Below are 16,713 nucleotides of genomic sequence, written 5' to 3' on the forward strand. Positions count from 1 at the left end.
CGTACTCTGTTTTAGCAAAAAGCACATAAGCCTAATGTAGATTGGAGATCTATCTATGCACCATGTTTTGATCATTCTATCAACAACAAACTTCACACAAAAGTCTCTTGAATTGTCTTTATATCAAACAAATAGCGGGCTATATATCTGGCACGGCCTAAAATGGTTAGGAAACCTTCGCAGAAATAATGATGAAAGCCAGTATGTGACATAGTATAACTATTTTGTCCTGATTGTCTAGGGTATGAGTAGACCATAGATTAAAGGGACAATCGGACGAGTTGGTCTTTAAAAAGCGTTTGTAACCGTTTGTTATAAAATGCAATGTTAGGAGAACCATACAATTTCGAGGCATGTTTGTGTGAATCGTTGTATTCTATACTTTGAGAACATCTTTCTAACCATATGCATTTTATAACAAACGGTTACAAACGTTTTTCAAAGAACAACTCGACCGATCCAAGGCAACGTATTCCTTTAATATTAAAGAAAACAAGCACCCTCCCCGCAACCCCCCCCCCCAAAAAAAAAACAAAAAAAAAAAACCACATTTCAAAAGAAAATTAAATAAACCTCCCCTATACGGATGATGAAAGGGTGAATGGGTATATACAGTTCTTCAAGATGTATATTTCATCCATTGTGTTCACTCCATATTTCAAGGTCAGTATGATTATTGTTATGGTTGATATAATTACTTTAGTATTATTATGTCAATGTCTAAGGATGCGGCCGTTGTCGGTGCTCCTTACTTGGGTGCGGACGCGTTGTGGCCCAATGTTGCTTGGCAACGCAATCCTCGGTATCATGATCAATATTAGTATTTTCCCTTGGATGTGTAATGCACATAATCTTCCTAGTTATATTTTCTGCGCGTGCCCTATTCAAAGCTTGTTTCATCAAATGCAAACCCCCATAAAAGAATACATATAATAATATTAAATCCCATATGTGCCCGGCAACCTCTAAAACAACGACTTCATCAACAAAATCATAATAATAATATGGAATACCCGCGTCTGTTGGAGCAATATGACAATGCAGAAAACTAAAATATTCGTTGGTTCGAATTAAACTATGGAAGCCTCAGAACGTCATATTGATTAAAACAACAAGTATTTTTAAAATATACAGATCAGGCTATATTTCGGCGTGTCTAAATGTCAAATGAAACACATTGTGAACTCTTGTTATGAAATGATTTCGGGGAAACGCAATTATATTTCGAGGTTACGAAACAATATTTTGAGGACACAAAATATTTTGAATTGTACAGTTTAGATTGTTGTTAACCTTTCTCAGAGGGGCTCCATAATACCTTAGCTATATTATGTAAACATCTCTGAACATATTTTCGAACTTACCTTTTGACCACAAAATTTCGATTGCGTTGCGACATCCTTTAAGTTAAATTAAAAACATATTACGAAACGTCTTTTGGCAACAATGTCATGTTAAACATAGTGGTGCGTGTCAGTTGGTAAGTATTATTGGTTCTGATCAAATAATTACAATGTGAACGTTACTCTCGTTGTTTTAAGCTTTCAATGCGATTATTCATGTGTAACCATACTATATTTCAACAGTTTGTTATAATATTATGACTATATCTAGATAATATGTTTCGAACTACATAGTCAATATAAGTCATCAGAACTTGAGTTCAAAATAGTATAATTTTCGAGAGTTTCCGAAAAAGACTCTAAGAACGTATTAGGCATACGAAGAATTGTGTCATTAGTTTTAAATCAAATTGTATGCGCATATTGTACGAAGAATGGGTTAAGTTGTACCTTTCGTCAAATTTGAAGACACGTGTCTGATGACTTTAGAAATCGGGAGTCCGTCATTTTACCCCCCCCCCCCCCCACCCCTCTAAAAGTATGTTTTAAATACCCTTATCAAATAAGCACGGTCATTAAGAACCAATCGATCGGTATACCTGCTATAGCCAATCCACGAATGATAATCAACATTTCAATATCATTACTTCACTCAATTAAAGAGTAATTCTCACTACTGCTGTAACTGTTTATCGTTAATGGCAATTAACATAAGCAAGGTGTAATCACGGAGCAAGGTGTAACTAGAGGTCCTGACTCTTTGACGGTGCTTCAGCACAAACAAGCAGCTAAAGCACAACATTAGGCTCACCACAATAAAGTTACCAACCAAAGTGCCATGCCATGCCATATTTGTATTGACTTCAAACATTCATTCAAACTTAAGTTTGGAAACGTACACCAGGTATAAGTCACTCAAATTAAATCGAATTACAAATTTTACACTCGGCACCATTATGAAACATTGTGTGATAAGCCCACGGTATCCGATTTTACGGTCCACAATTACCTCAAGCATTATGTAATGACGTCGAATCGGGTAGGCGTCCCTGATTTTGACCCCTCCCCACACAAACCCCACAGCCAACCATACAATATCGTTGCACGTTTTTCTATATTATTTGGTGTATTAATTTGTATTATTATGATGTTCCTATATGTGCCAGTTTTACTTGTAATGTGTTCTTGTTGGACTGCCTGACCGCCATTGTCAGTGTATTCAAGCTTTAAAAAAAAAATCAAAAAAAAATCTTGCAATTAATATTAAAACAATAACATTTTTTATGTTAATTTTGTATTACTATATGAACTATTTTTAACTTGTAAATGTACTTTTTCGCCCTGCTTGGCCGCCAGTGCAGTGAATAAATAAAACAACAACTTTGAGTTTGATTCAAAGCAAATAGAAGAATACAAACCATGGAGAACAGACCTAGGCCTATACATAGAACAATGTGAAACTACTCTTAAAGTCACCTGGAAGTGGTATTTTTTCAAATGTGCTTTTGTCACTAATATATGTGTTTTGATGAGTGGAATGTGAATAAACAGTTAACTAAGGTTTAAAAACAATCAGTTCTTATGTTTAATACAAATTTAAGAGTAGACCCCGACCCGAGAGGGCGCTGTTCGTGACGTCAATCGAGGCAGTCGTGAGTTTGTAAGTTTAAAAACAAAATGTTTTTTTTTTCCGGCAATGCAGACCAGGTGTATTGCTGCTGAATGCAGAAAAACACTTTTTGAAATGTACCAACTCACGACTTGGACGTACATGAACTTTGCACGTGTGTTTACTATACGAATTGCAGGCAAAGTCTGCCTCGAATGACGTCACAAAAGGGGTAGGCGGAGTCAGCCCCCAAACAACTTTATATATTTTTTAAATATATAAATCGTGACAAACAATTACTAAAAAAATTGTTTTATTGTTCGTAATCATATACTCTTATGTTTAAAAGGACAAAAATTCTTTTTCCAGGTGACTTTAATGGTTATGATGTTTACTCACGGAGTCCCGCTGCTTGTGAAATCAGTTTGCTAAATTCAATTTTGAAAATTAAGTTTGGCTAAAAAATGATTGCATTCTTGGCAAAATGTTTACACATCACTGAGTCCTGCTGATTGTGAAACCGGTCTGTTTATAGGAGTTGCTTCCAATTTTGAAAATTAAGTTTGGCTAGATGGTTCTATACGTGGGAAAGATGTTTACCCACGGCGTCATTCTTTTGTTGTCCGTTGCTCATATCGGGGTGTATTGTCTTGTATTTTGTTTTGTACTGTTATGGCAAATAAAATCATAGTAATAATAATTTTGCAGTTTTTAGTTTCCCCTCGTTTTTTAGGTTTTTGTTTTTGTTGTTGCTGGTAATGAGATTTGATAAAATCCATCCATTGTGTTTTTCCTTATGTTTTGACAAGAACATTACAAAAGAACACATCAATTTAACTGAAAGCCCCAGAAGGTCATATTTAAAAGAAAATAATTTCAAAACATGTTGATCTTCTTATTTCTGTTCGAGAGAAGGTAAGCATTCCGGAGGCAATAAACCAGCGCAATTTCCTCTTACACAATTCAGATAAATATTGTTTAAAAAAAGAATTTTCAGAAAGGGCCATTGCTTGTCAATCACATCAGCCTTTATTTTGTTCAAAGGACAATCTATGATTGTATTGTATATTTCTCTTAATATTTTCTTTATGGAGCTGGTCTGCTATTGTAATTGCCTGCAAAGGATGGTTAAAGTTTTTTGAATTGAATTGAATTGAATTGAATATTTGTGCTCACGAAACCAATTCGGGCAATAGACTGTTTCGGGCGCACTGTGATTTCGAGCGCTATATAAATATTATGACCTTTCGGTATACGTGAAAACTACTTTAAAAAGATGTCCATGTTTATGGGATCCGTAGTTCGGCGCTCCGTTTTCAGCTGATATTTTGTTCAAAATTTACAGGTTTGAAAAGATGTTTAAAGAAGGTTGTTGTTCATGTTGGTAAAGCAAGAACAATTCTTCAAATATTTACTTGGGCTACACTGTGCTTAGTTGTTTGAAAAAGTTTACAGAAAATGTCATTTTGTAATTTTAAATTTGTTTGACAAAACTACTGAAAGCATCAACGAACACACAAACCCTCTGTTTTACAGTGATTGTGATGATTTCTTTATTCTTGATTTCATATTTGGCATGTCAACAAAACCTAAAAAACAAAAAACCTCCCTCCCTCCCCCATCTGCAAAAAAGGACAATCAACAATTTTTTTTTTTATGTGGCCTTATGATGATATGTTGCTGAGTAATTACCAAACGTGTCCAATGCCTTATAATGTCATGGTTATTAGTTATAGTTATATGAACCACTGCAAATAACATAATGGTATGGATATGGGGCCACACCCTTGCAAATCTTCCCAAGTTTGATTCTTATTGCGTCTGGGAAAAAAAAAACACTAATGCAAGAACCAAGACGGTTTGCTGGTGATAGAATATTTTGTTCAAGGACGATCAAAACTTTAAAAAGAATTAAAAAATATCATGAGAAAATTTGTCATATTTTTCTTTTCAAAATCGATGGAAACATAAACTTATAGTCCCACTTATCTACCACGAATAGTATGGTTATAAGCAAATCTCCAGTCACCCAGCAATACAAGCAGATGCAGTTTTATACACAAAGGCAAAATTTGACATAATTTAGTTTTCAACTTAATAACTGGTTAATCCCCTATTGTCAGGAGAGTGACAATACCGTACTTTTGAGTCATTCAAAGTTGGTGAGAAAAACAAGTACAATTTGAGCGAATAGTTATTACCGCGACAATTTGAAATGCTTGTAATAGTAAAGGTTGTATTGCAGTTAGAGTCTGATTAAACCATGGTCTCTCTACAGAGAAAGGTCCACGTGGCCCTATCTGTACTATTAAAAGCGTAACCCGCGCCATCTTGGATTAAAAATTAGAAGGTCCAGTGGCATGGCATCCTTGTGGAATCCAACACGGTTGTGTCGTTACAGACGTCGGATTGCAAGTCTACAAAACCCTGAACCGAACTCCCTCTTACGAGGAGTTGTCTGATTGGCTGGAGTCACGAGCGATATCTCCTTACATGTGTGGTTGTCTGGTTTTGATATGGGCCACCTGTTGATCGAAGGGGAAGCCGTAGGCTGCACACAGAGCCACCTCTTTAAGTTTGAAGTAGATGGCGACCTCGGACTTCCATTAACATTCCAGAGTGACTCATTGATGTTGCGCAGAGGGGTAAATGGTATGGTTTATATACCATTTTGTAAAGGGGGTTAATTTCGTGTGTTAAATACAAATAATTAAGGCTTTATGAGAAACAAAAATACATGCGTCTGTTACATGTGTGGGTAACTCACTCAAGTCACTCATGTAGGCCTATACCCAACTTTCCACCATTTTTTAAACGCACCAAACAGCAACCCACTGTTGCTAATAAGTTTATTTGTTCCATTTACCCCTGTACCATTGGTGGTACAGTCCATATGTCATCCCCACACACAGAACGTATACACGCAGAAATTTGCAATATTTTCGAAAAGAAAGTGATTACAATACTATGGTGGCCCTGACGGGACACAGCCAGTCGTGAATATTTTTGCGACGTCTTGAATATTTTTGCGACGTCGTGAATTTATTCACGACAAGTCGCGAATTTTTTCACGACTAGTCGCGAATTTTTTCACGACAAGTCGCGAATTTTTTTACGACTAGTCGCGAATTTTTTCACGACTAGTCGCGAACATTTTCATGACGTCGTGAATATTTCTGCGACTAGTCGCGAATATTTTTTCAGTAGCTTGAGTGTGTAATTACTGTATTCACGTTGACGGCTTAGTAAGACTAAGCTGAAAGCTGTCCCGTACGATGATGGATCCGGAGGAGAATTCCGACTCTTGCAAATCGATGGTGGGTTATTTAAACAAAACTAACGTTGACGTATGGCCCTTACGGTAGGCCTACGAGGCCTGACGTTATAGTTTTACTAGTACTTTAGTAGGAGTAGGCTATCCTATGCTAGGCAATAAACGTTGGCACTTTCACTCTTCAGATAAAACATAACGTTATATGTCACCCGAGGTAAATTTTACAAACAACCCAATGATAAGTTTAATTATAATGTGTTGACAATTTCAGCAAATAAATTTGACAATTTTTACCTGAAATGTTAGAGCAATTTGCGTTGTTATTTCCAACTTGAAACGCGAGTTCGTTCCGTCACGGCAGGGTGCAACGCATCACGTAATCCCCCACCAAGTTTAACTGAAAGATTAATCCTTTGGCATTCAGAATTATTTGGGTTTGGAGTAATTCAACCTTGAAAACCCCCGAAATATTGATGAAAGTCAGACACTGTTTTTCCGAACTTCGATAACAGTTCTACTGGATAAAACATGGGCCCCATACACATAGCTGAGTGGCTACAATCTTCATAGCTTGGCTCTCTACGCGTGCCGTGTAAGAATTACACACTCAAGCTACTGAAAAAATATTTACGACTAGTCGCGAATTTATTCACGACTAGTCGCAGAATTATTCACGACGTCGTAAAAAATATTTGCAACTAGTCGTGAAAATATTCGCGACTAGTCGTGAAAATATTCGCGACGTCGCGAAAATATTCGCGACTTGTCGTGAATAAATATACGACGTCGCGAAAATATTCGCGACTAGTCGTGAAAATAATTATTCGCGACGTCGCGAAAATATTCGCGACTTGTCGTGAATAAATATACGACGTCGCGAAAATATTCACGACTGGCTGTGTCCCGTCAGGGCCACCATATCCATTTCAGTCAGCCACTTCTGTTGAAGTTCTACCGAGCGGTGATTGAGAGTGATCGTTTGGTGGGGCAATGCAACAGCCGATGACCGGAAGCGTATCAGCCGGATCGTTCGCACCGCTAGTAAAATCATAGGTTGCCAACTTCCAGTCACTTGATGAACTGTATCTCTCTCGAGTTAAAAAACGAGCCCTCTCTATAGTAGATGACCAGTTTCACCCAGCACATTCCCTCTTTCAGCCCATGCGGTCTAAGAATCGTTTCCGTTCAATTAAAGATGGACTATAACGGTACTCCTACATTAAAATCACTATCAGAACTTGTTTATGTTATGTTCAACTATCAATTCATTGTTGTGGTCATGTTTTTCTCCAAATAATTTTGCTACAATTTGACCGAAAAAATTTGACCTCGATTCTTCGATTTTGAAATTTCCCGCCCTGTACTGGTTCCCGGCTATTAAACCAACACTGAAATCCAAGCGGATTTGTAAACCAGCGGACGTCATGAACGCGGTCAAAAAATGGTGATGTCATACCCATGAAGCAACGAGAGTAAACAAAGATTACGCCATGTTACTCCGTGTGTTGTGTATGCGTTTTCATCCACACTATAGGCGTGCGTGTGTGCTACGAAGCTTTTTGTTTCTAATGTATCAGCTATAAATACTGCCGACTATTTGGTTGTTTGTGGATGCACTAGAAGTTTCAAAGTTTGTGTAAGAAGCCTGGATCGATTCCGAAATTTAAACCTCTAAGCATCGAGAGAATTCAGGGGGATCTTCTACCACCAGGCCCCAGCCAGTGCTGCTTGTGCATGCTACGACGTCGGCGGGGTCCCTCTGCCGTGGCCCTGGTCGCAAGTGGCCGTGGAACAGCAAAAGAATCAAGTGGCATTACAGAAAAGAGAGGGAGAAAAGCCTGGTAAGTACTTGTTAATAATTTTTAAAAATCTACTACTGAGAAACTATCTCCATTATTAATTCAGGCCCAATACATGTACATGTAATTGTAATAAGAAAAATCTTGTTGTCAAATGACACGATGTGCATGCTCTGAATCTGACCAGACTACCATAAAATAGCTACATAGTGTATTGACTCTGTTGAGTGATGAATCCATGTAGCCACCCAAGTGCTTTAGGCATGTTTATGCCCTGGTTTACACTTTCTGGCATGTTCATGCTCAACCATGTGTGAACACTATATTAATCCATTTAAAAAGTTGATTGTTACAGTTAACAGTTTATTGGCCTCGCTGACATGTATTTATATTGGTCTATACTGGATTGCTGGACATTGTTTTTGCCAAAGCTGCCTAATAATTGTTCGCTTTTTTTTTTAAGGCACAGCTCAAAATATGTTCAAACTCCCATCCATATAATTGCCCATCCATGGTCATTCAGAATTTTTCTCTCCTAATTCAGGAATTACCAATTCCAGAGAAGTTTAGTCTGAAGTTTTCCTATAGCTGTGTTTATTGGCTTGGCACGGTTAATTATGGAGTGTTTACTATATTTGCATTTGTAAAATAAGGCCAGTTCTTTTTCAGCACTAGTTTTTTTATTTATTTATTTATTTTTTGTTTTTATATTTTTTTGTACAGAAAAAACTCGCAGCTCTACACTACAATGAGAATGCAGGACGAAGACAATGCAGTACGGAGACATGCTAGCCAGAACTAGAAATGGAGACCTAAGATTCTCAATAGCACTTTAGGTAAGTAGTAGGCCTATGCATGCAAATTTTCAGAGGATCAGATGATTTCTTCATTTTTAGTTTTTCAGCTGCCCCTTTGAAAACTGTTCACGGTGATGGGGGGGGGGGGGGGTGGAGGGGGATGGGGTGTTGAATCGCAAGAACCCCCCCCCCCCTACCCCGATCTGTACCTGAACAGTTTTGTACTAGGTGTAGATCTGGGGGAGGGGGGTGGTTGGAGGTCATGTTTTCTATCAGACATAAAGAAAACCTGCCCCCTTGGTTTTGTTGCATGTGGACTCCTTTTGTACTGGTTTTGCGTTAACTCCTGTAAGGTTATTTTCAAAACTACGCCAACTCAAAGAGAGATTGTCAGTACATGGTGTTACGTCAAACCTTCCGAGATTGTATTTCTGCCTTGTAAATTTTCAAGAAATCCCACATAACGATTATTTTTTTTTTTTTTTTATTTTTCATTAAACAGATACGCATAGAATGCATGCACAATGCACTTGTTCATTGTCAGCAGGGTGACAAGACATGAAAACAACTCCATCCGCAGCTGATGTGTAACCCCCGTGTCATTGACATCAACCTTCACCAGCCGGAAAAGGATTGCAACAGCTTTTTTTTTTTTTGGGGGGGGTGGGGATTCAAAGGTAGTGGGTTCAACTTTGAAGAAAGAATGACCTGTGTCCAGTTTCATGGATCTGTTCATCACCAAATTCTGCGCTTATGGTCACCGTTCTCTGCTTACGTCCAAACGCTAAATTTCTGAGCTTACTTTGTAAGCGTAGAATGCCTGGTATAAACCAACTATGCACCCATGACGGGCAAAAGCCAAAATTTGCTGGTAACCTGTGAAACACGTTTGACGTAAGCACAGAATTTCCTGCTTCCGCAAGTGTCGATTCTTTGTTTACAGTATGCAGATCCATGAAACTGGGCCCTAGCTAGCCTGTACACATTGATTTTTTTGTGCTTTTTTTTTGGTAGGGGGGGGGGGGGTCCATGGTAGTAGAATCAACTTTGTTTAAAGAAAGAATGACCTGTGCCCAATTTCATGGATCTGTTCACCACCAAAATGTGCGCTATGGTCACGGTTCTCTGCTTACGTCCAAAGGCTAAATTTCTGCACTTAATACTTTGTAAGCGTAGAATGCCTGGTATAAACCAAGTATGCACCCATGACCCGCAAAAGCCAAAATTTGCTGGTAACCTGTGAAACACGCTTGACGTAAGCACAGAATTTCCTGCTTCCGCAAGTGTCGATTCTTTGTTTACAGTAAGCAGATCCATGAAATTGGGCCCTAGCTTGTACACATTGATGTGGGTTTTTATTTTATTTTTTATATATATATATATTTTTTTGGGGGGGGGGGGTAACCAGGGTAGTACAATCAACTTTGTTTAAAAACAGAATGACATGGTCTGTACACAATGATTTCATTATATTCTTTTAATGTACAACTTAATTTACAATTTACAAAGAGAACCACAGCTAACTAGGTACATAACATGGCTTAGGTTTTTTTTTTTGGGGGGGAGGGGCGTTGACAGGGTTGTATAGTTAACTTTTTTTGATGACGGACTGTTCAGATGATTTCGCTATCACTAGGCAACCTTTTTTCAATTTTGATATTTTAAACTCAAAAATAAACTATTGTCGTTTGCAAATACATACAGTTTTAGTGTTGTCGTTATTATGGAGGTGTACATGGCTTCTGTTTTTTGTTTTGTTTTTATATTTCTGCTAACCAAGTTGAATGTTGTTACCATGTTAATCATAGTGTATTGTTGACAACAGGGGACAAGTTTATTGCACATAAGTGCTAAATTAATCAATTTGAACCACACACCTAATTTTATAAGCCATAGTAATTTACATTTTGTGTCTTTCAGAGGGGTGGGTGGTTCAAATTAAATTAATCAATTTGAACCACCCACCCATCTGAAAGAAACAAAATGAAATAATATACATGTACATTTATACGTAAATTATTATGGCTTATCAAATTATTTCTCACTCCCTCCGGATCATTATAACTTGGAAAATTGTTACGACTAAACCAAAGCAAAGCTGCCTAATCCGTTGGTGGATACGAAAATCCTTCCACTGTACTGTACACGAGGGTTTGGAAACGTCCTTCGTGTTGCTGCCATCAAACATGATGTCGGTGGCAGCGGTTGAACGGACAAGATAGTCCTAAGCTCACCACTTGCTGATAATCATCATTGCAGTGTTTTCTGTAAAACAAAACAAAAGAATTCATACAAAATTATTAACAAAAGAATTCATACAAAATTATTAACAACAGATTTGTGGTTTGCATGGTGAAGTGTTAATATTGCATGTGTGTACCTGAATTGCTTTAAAACTATACCCATGCCAGAAGGCAATCATAATCCAAAGTAGCAGTTACATACATGTACATGAGATATTTGTGTAGATGCACATGTGTCAACCACCACGCAGTTACTTGGTGGAGAAAAACAACAACATAGGTTATCTACAATATCAGTTTAAATTGATAATGTATGAATTTTGCCAACAAAGTATAAAACGCAAGACAAAAATTACCCCTCCTCTCACATTTCTACTGCCCGCTAAGTCAGTGCATGTGTTGTTCACATACATGTATTATAACGTGAATGGAGGTAAACAATAAACCTTGTCCATCATGTTCGTTCATGTTTTAATTTAGTCAAGGATAGCCTTCAACTATTTTTTGGAGCAGAAATAAACTGATCAAACGAAGCATCATTCAGTATAATTCATGAAACGTTTTGTGGCCTTACCAGTCTGTCTTTAGCCGTCGATCATCAGAGTTTGGCTCATCGTCTTCGGCCTGACGATCATCGTCCCCGGGCTGGTTAACTACATGTACTCATAACACGTCTTCGGCTTCTCTCTCGTCCGGTGAGCTCCCCTTATCGCTAGAGCCCTCACTTTCCTCTGAAGTGCCTCCCTGAAATGCCTTTTCCTCATCTATACTGTGGTTTTCCCAAGACCCGCTGCCATCGGACAGTTTCGCTGTTTTTTTGTGTCAAAAAAATGCAGCCTATAGTGTCCGATGTTATTCCACATTCAGTGTACATTACATGTAAAATGCACGCACACGATCGACCTGACACACTGTGTACAGAGCTTCGGTACGTGGTGTGACGTCACACACTGTGTATGAATGGTTCGTGGGTCACCGGCTTTTGCCGAAACTGAGTTTTCTGGGTCGGAGTACGCCGCGCGAGTTTGTGTTTTTTTTGCATGAAGGTAAAGGTTTTATTGAATACTACTAAAATATCAGTCCTTATTTTACATTTCTTGTACAAAAATAGTAATATTGGCTATATCAATAATCTGTTATAGTCCATCTGTAAATCTGGATCCAACCGTACTTTGCAGAGTTTTTATCCAACAGCTGTTCGTGTTCTAAATGACAGGTTTATCATGAACGTCTATTTCTGATTTTAATTATATCGTACTATTTTTATTTTTCGTATTTCGCCTGTATATTGTAATACTTTTCAGAGTTGTTTATATTATATTTCCATGTATTTTTGTAAATGGTTAATTTTTAGTGTAATTTGTATATAACATAATATGTTTAGACACGCAAAACCTTGTCTTTACTTGAACGCTTTCTTCGTTGTATTTTATTATACATGTCTTGTATTTACTTGAACGCTTTCTTCGTTGTATTTTATTGTAAATAATTCGTAAGAACATTTTAGCACTTTCACAATTCGTACTTTTTAAACCTGCACTGTTTTCATGATAAGATACTAATCTTGACATACTTTTGAGTGTTCTGTTCGTCTATTTTTTGGGGCTTGTATTTACTTTTAATATAAATCAGCACTGTGCAGCACGGCGCCCGGACACTTTTTGTTGGGCGGACACTATTTGTCACGTAATACATGCCAAATAGTGTCCAGGGTCTACTGCGCATGCTCAGCGGACACTTATTGCAAAGATTATTTTTCTTGAGACGGCTGAGAAGCTTCCATGTCAGTCAGCCACTTCTGTTGAAGTTCTACCGAGCGGTGATTGAGAGTGTCTTGACACAATCAATGATAGTTTGGTGGGGCAATGCAACAGCCGATGACCGGAAGCGTATCAGCCGGATCGTTCGCACCGCTAGTAAAATCATAGGTTGCCAACTTCCATGACTTGATGAACTGTATCTCTCTCGAGTTAAAAAACGAGCCCTCTCTATAGTAGATGACCAGTTTCACCCAGCACATTCCCTCTTTCAGCCAATGCGGTCTAAGAATCGTGTCCGTTCAATTAAACCTGGATCCAACCGTACTTTGCAGAGTTTTTACCCCACAGCTGTTCGTGTTCTAAATGACAGGTTTTAATCATGAATGTCTATTTCTGATTTTAATTATATCGTACTATATTTATCTTTCGTATTTCGCCTGTATATTGTAATACTTTTCAGAGTTGTTTATATTATATTTCCATGTATTTTTGTAAATGGTTAATTTTTAGTGTAATTTGTATATAACATAATATTTTTAGACACGCAAAACCTAGCTTGTCTTTACTTGAACGCTTTCTTCGTTGTATTTTATTGTAAATAATTCGTAAGAACATTTTAGCACTTTCACAATTCGTACTTTTTAAACCTGCACTGTTTTCTTGATAAGATACTAATCTTGACATACTTTTGAGTGTTCTGTTCGTCTATTTTTTGGGGGCTTGTATTTACTTTTAATATAAATCAGCACTGTGCAGCACGGCGCCCGGACACTTTCTGTTGGGCGGACACTATTTTGTCACGTAATACATGCCAAATAGTGTCCAGGGTCTACTGCGCATGCTCAGCGGACACTTATTGCCAGCGGACAGTTTTTGTCATAACACCGGTCAACTCGGTCCCAAACCAACTCGGTCCCAGTCATACGTTGACAGTTTTTTCACTAATTTCTCAAAAACTACAACACCACAGCAAGTAATATTTTAAGGGAAGCTTTCAACTATCATTATCTGCAAACTGTTTAAGTTTAGTGTAAATCTGTGGACATGATGGTGTGTCGTCGTCGTCAAAAACCCCTATTCAATTACGCACGTTCGTTTGAACGAAATCCCTAAACCTTCGTACTTTGTCGCGTGTAAAGTATATGGGCCCGGAACTCGGTTAGATTGTTATGGGTCCTGAACGATGGTAGGAAAACAGAATGAGTAGACTTCCTCTCAAGAAGTCACAACTCATGATAGTTACATACTGTATGACATTTACCATAGAGAATGTTTAACAATAACATGGAAGTGACTGCATCCAGTTATATTCAAACGCGTAGACTCATCTCAAGAAGTCACAACTCATGATAGGTACATACTGCATGGCATTTACCAAAGATAATATTTAACAATAACATGGAAGCGACTGCATCCAGTTATATTCAAATGAAGATTAACGTGGTTAATTAATTAAGATTCTTAAAAAAATTTTACATTTAAAGTAAAGCTTATGTTCTAAGCTACAATTTGGTATAATAAACTCACTCTTTCGTATTATGGTTTGGGAGATTAGGCTTAAAGAAAAAAAAAGTGTACAAATGGTATGGGTTTTAGGCAAAAACAAAGAATAAGAAAAAAAAAAAAAAATCACGACAGAAACAAAACCTGTTCCGACGGTAGGTCGGAACAGCTAATAATATAACAAATGAACGAAATAGAAATAAACAGAGACTAAGAAAAATTATGTTTTTAAGTGCTTTCTTGAAAAAAGGCAGTGAATTTGAGGTGCGTATGGTGATGGAAAGATGGTTCCACAGTCCTGGAGCGGCCAGGGAAAATGAATTATATGCAGCGGATTGAAGAGATTTGCTGCTTGGTTTATTTTCAGCAAGACGGGTTTTGTCTGATGATGAGCTAAGCCCAGCCCTAGTTTGAATGTGAAAAGAAAAACAAGAAGCAAGATATGCTGGTGCAAGTCTCTTGGGGTTTCGTGTGTTGTTCTGTTTGTATATTCTTACTACATGTGTTTGTTTTAATGTCCGATGTGTGTTTGTGTACTTGTTGGTGTTCCCTGGTCTGTTTGATGTGGGTTTCGGTGTACTATTTTTGTCTACTTATAATAATGTTTTTATCAATGTTGTGTAATTTTTAGTGTTATATATTGGTATAAATTATTTATATTTATATTATATTTATACATAGTTTTTAATGATTCCTGTAAGTGGCGGCTATCCGCTGTTGGAAATCAACAAATAAATAAAAACATAAATAAAAATAAACATTTATACACATACACCAATATTTTTAATTGAATGCACTCTTTCACCGGGAGCCAATGTGGCTCTTGGAGAAAAGGAGTTGCATGATCATGTTTAGATGCACCGTAAATATTAGTTTGGCCGCCCAATTCTGAAGACGTAAAAGACTCGTCTAGGCCTATAGACGATGTGACCTATGTTTACATTCAAACCACCCTCTGCTGACAAAACACTATATACGTCATGTTTCGCCGGGCACTGAGTTGCGTAGTCATAGTAAGATTGCGTACACTTTCTAGCTGGCTGCCAAAACACAAAGGTTTTGCCCGGCGGTATGCACGCGAATCATGTTATGGTTTTCGTGTGACGTCAGAGGTCAAATCGTCTATACCAACAGCTCTTCGTTTCTCGTTACCGACAAAAGTTTTCTTACGGATTCATGTGTGGTGAAGAGGTTTTAAACGTATCCGCTCGGCCTCGTCACCCTACTGTATACCATTACCACCAAGAGACCCTTAAAAGGCGTGGTACTTTTGTGGCAGTCTGTGTTGTATGTTCACTGTCTCATCAAGCTCATCCCAACCTCAAACCAATGTATTACTTCATGTACAACATGTTGAGAATAGGTTCACTTTGGGGTAGGCCTAATGTGCTAATGGAAACCTTTTGGAGTAAAGTGGTTATGCAAAAAGATACCATTTTTTATCCCCCCCCCAAAAAAAATGAATCTGAAAAGCGTTTCCGTCAGAAACGTTTTTCAGATTGTGTATTGAAATTTCGGGTTATTCTTCCATGCGTGGCGAAACTGCTCGGAATTTTCGGCTTTGTGTAAACAAAAAACGCCGCACCGTATGAAATTAGTTTTGCACATGTAAGTGCTGTTGTATTTTATGATTGATGACACTGGACACTATTGGTAATAATTGTTAAAGAAAAGTCTTCTCACATGCATACAATAACAAGCCTGTGACGTTTGAGCTCAATTGGTCGTCGAAATTGTGAGAAAATAATGGAAGAAAAAACACCCTTGTTGCACAAGTTGTGTGCTTTCAGATGCTTGATTTCGATACCTCAAAATCTAATTCTGAGGTATCGTAATCAAATTCAAATTAGCAAGAAATTGCTTCTTTCTCAAAAACTACGTTACTTCAGAGGGAGCCGCGCTTCTCGCAATGTTTTATGTTTTATATTGATCATTGACAAGTAATTTTTATTCTAACAATTATTTTGGGTAATTACCAATAGTGCCAATGCCTTTAAAACAATCGAACGAATCCCAAAAACTACAGGTTGATGTCTATCTCATTTCAAGTTGTTTTTCTCCATTTTGCTCAGTTTGGTCGACCCAGACAGCAATGGTATTATTTTTTTCCCACGATAGAATTCAATTCACATGCGTCACACAAGTCATCAAAACAAACGAGTTGTGATCGTTATCCAAACGAGGCAATTATGAACATCTGTGTACATTCATGCAGACAAGGTTAACACCTGTGCACATACAGGTGTTCAAAATTGCATACTAATTTTAGACTTTCATGTGAACAAATTTAAATGCATTAATGACAGAAAAACACAAATGCTGAATACATAAACACTGCCATGTAATAGAGGCAGAGTTGATTTCCATTGTCGTCTCAAGGTGCTA

At 37.7% G+C, this 16,713-nt stretch overlaps 2 long non-coding RNA genes across 2 annotated transcripts; one reads left to right on the plus strand and one right to left on the minus strand.

Moving 5' to 3' along the window:
* The first annotated feature begins 7,467 nt into the window (after positions 1-7,467).
* LOC139933809 (uncharacterized) lies at positions 7,468-9,848 on the plus strand. Its single transcript, XR_011785624.1, has 3 exons — positions 7,468-8,067; positions 8,749-8,861; positions 9,325-9,848. It is a non-coding gene; the product is annotated as an uncharacterized lncRNA (long non-coding RNA).
* A 145-nt stretch (positions 9,849-9,993) lies between these two features.
* LOC139933816 (uncharacterized) lies at positions 9,994-12,167 on the minus strand. Its single transcript, XR_011785625.1, has 2 exons — positions 11,640-12,167; positions 9,994-11,087 (listed from the first exon to the last, which is right to left on the minus strand). It is a non-coding gene; the product is annotated as an uncharacterized lncRNA (long non-coding RNA).
* Positions 12,168-16,713: the final 4,546 nt, after the last annotated feature.

This window comes from Asterias amurensis, chromosome 1, assembly GCF_032118995.1.
Source record: "Asterias amurensis chromosome 1, ASM3211899v1".
NCBI lineage: Eukaryota > Metazoa > Echinodermata > Asteroidea > Forcipulatida > Asteriidae > Asterias > Asterias amurensis.